The following is a 2,617-nucleotide window of genomic DNA, read 5'->3' as shown; positions in this document are numbered from 1 at the left end:
GTTCACCTCTATCAACATCAATCACAGCCTTTGCTGTGGCTAGGAAGGGTCTGCCAAGGATGATGGTTTCATCCATGCACTTCCCAGTCTCTAGGACTATGAAATCAGCAGGGATGTAATGGTCTTCAATCTTCACCAAAACATCCTCTACAAGTCCATGAGCTTGTTTTCTTGAATTGTCTGCCATCTCTAGTGAGATTCTTGCAGCTTGCACCTCAAGGATCCCTAATTTCTCCATTACAGAGAGGGGCATGAGGTTTACACTTGACCCTAAGTCACACAAGGCCTTCTTGAAGGTCATGGTGCCTATGGTACAAGGTACTGAAAACTTCCCAGGATCCTGCCTCTTTTGAGGCAGTTTCTGCCTAGACAAGTCATCCAGTTCTTTGGTGAGCAAAGGAGGTTCATTCTCCCAAGTCTCATTTCCAAATAACTTGTCATTTAGCTTCATGATTGCTCCAAGGTATTTAGCAACTTGCTCTTCAGTGACATACTCATCCTCTTCAGAGGAAGAATACTCATCAGAGCTCATGAAAGGCAGAAGTAAGTCCAATGGAATCTCTATGGTCTCATTTTGAGCCTCAGATTCCCATGGTTCCTCATTGGGGAACTCATTGGAGGCCAGTGGACGTCCATTGAGGTCTTCCTCAGTGGCGTTCACTGCCTTTTCTTCCTCCCAAAATTCGGCCATGTTGATGGCCTTGCACTCTCCCTTTGGATTTTCTTCTGTATTGCTTGGAAGAGTACTAGGAGGGAGTTCAGTAATTTTCTTACTCAGCTGTCCCACTTGTGCCTCCAAATTCCTAATGGAGGACCTAGTTTCAGTCATGAAACTTTGTGTGGTTTTGATTAGATCAGAGACCATGGTTGCTAAGTCAGAGGTATTCTGCTTAGAACTCTCTGTCTGTTGCTGAGAAGATGATGGAAAAGGCTTGCTATTGCTAAACCTGTTTCTTCCACCGTTATTGTTGTTGAAACCTTGTTGAGGTCTCTGTTGATCCTTCCATGAGAAATTTGGGTGATTTCTCCATGAAGAATTGTAGGTGTTTCCATAGGGTTCTCCTAGGTAATTCACCTCTTCCATTGAAGGGTTCTCAGGATCATAAGCTTCTTCCTCAGATGAAGCTTCCTTAGTACTGCTTGGTGCATTTTGCATTCCAGACAGACTTTGAGAAATCATATTGACTTGTTGAGTCAATATTTTATTCTGAGCCAATATGGCATTCAGAGTATCAATCTCAAGAACTCCTTTCTTCTGACTAGTCCCATTGTTCACAGGATTCCTTTTAGAAGTGTACATGAATTGGTTATTTGCAACCATTTCAATCAGCTCTTGAGCTTCAGTAGGCGTCTTCTTCAAATAAAGAGAACCTCCAGCAGAGCTATCCAAAGACATCTTGGATAGTTCAGAGAGGCCATCATAGAAAATACCTATGATGCTCCATTCAGAAAGCATATCAGAAGGACACTTTCTGATTAATTGTTTGTATCTTTCCCAAGCTTCATAGAGGGATTCTCCTTCCTTCTGTCTGAAGGTTTGGACTTCCACTCTAAGCTTACTCAATTTTTGAGGTGGAAAGAACTTTGCCAAGAAGGCATTGACTAGCTTTTCCCAAGAGTCCAGGCTTTCTTTAGGTTGAGAGTCCAACCATGTTCTAGCTCTGTCTCTTACAGCAAAAGGGAATAGCATAAGTCTGTAGACCTCAGGGTCAACCCCATTAGTCTTGACAGTGTCACAGATTTGCAAGAACTCAGCTAAAAACTGATGAGGATCTTCTAATGGAAGTCCATGAAACTTGCAATTCTGTTGCATTAGAGAAACTAATTGAGGCTTAAGCTCAAAGTTGTTTGCTCCAATGGCAGGGATAGAGATGCTTCTCCCATAGAAGTCGGGAGTAGGTGCAGTAAAGTCACCCAGCACCTTCCTTGCATTGTTGGCATTGTTGTTGTTTTCGGCTGCCATTTGTTCTTCTTCTTTGAAGATTTCTGTTAGGTCCTCTGCAGAGAGTTGTGCCTTAGCTTCTCTTAGCTTTCGCTTCAAGGTCCTTTCAGGTTCAGGATCAGCTTCAACAAGAATGCCTTTGTCTTTGTTCCTGCTCATATGAAAGAGAAGAGAACAAGAAAATGTGGAATCCTCTATGTCACAGTATAGAGATTCCTTAAGGTGTCAGAGGAAAAGAAAAATAGAAGAAAGAGGTAGAAGAATTCGAACTTAATTAGAGAGAGTTCGAATTGTGCATTGAGAAGGAGTGGTGCTCCATAAATAGAAGGATGTGGGAAGAGGGGATGAGAATTTTCGAAAATTAAGTTAAAGAATTTGAAAACATTTTGAAAAACACTAATTAATTTTCGAAAATAAGAGTGGGAAAGAAATCAAGTGATTTTTGAAAAAAGATTTTGAAATTAGAAATCAAAAAGATTTGATTGAAAACTTATTTTGAAAAAGATGTGGTTAAGAAGATATGATTGGTTTTAAAAAAAATGTGATTGAGAAAATATGATTTGAAAACAATTTTAAAAAAGATTTGATTTTAAAAATTAATGACTTGCCTATCAAGAAAAGATATGATTCAAACATTAAACCTTTCTCAACAGAAAAGGCAACATACTTGAAATG

At 40.0% G+C, this 2,617-nt stretch overlaps 1 non-coding gene across 1 annotated transcript; it reads left to right on the top strand.

Moving 5' to 3' along the window:
- The first annotated feature begins 1,450 nt into the window (after positions 1-1,450).
- On the top strand, positions 1,451-1,558 carry LOC130983341 (small nucleolar RNA R71). The gene has a single exon (XR_009087337.1). It is a non-coding gene; the product is annotated as a small nucleolar RNA R71 (small nucleolar RNA).
- Positions 1,559-2,617: the final 1,059 nt, after the last annotated feature.

The sequence above is a fragment of the Arachis stenosperma genome, chromosome 5 (assembly GCF_014773155.1).
Source record: "Arachis stenosperma cultivar V10309 chromosome 5, arast.V10309.gnm1.PFL2, whole genome shotgun sequence".
In the NCBI taxonomy this organism is placed as follows: Eukaryota; Viridiplantae; Streptophyta; class Magnoliopsida; order Fabales; family Fabaceae; genus Arachis; species Arachis stenosperma.
This window is presented reverse-complemented; position numbering and strand designations above follow the sequence as displayed.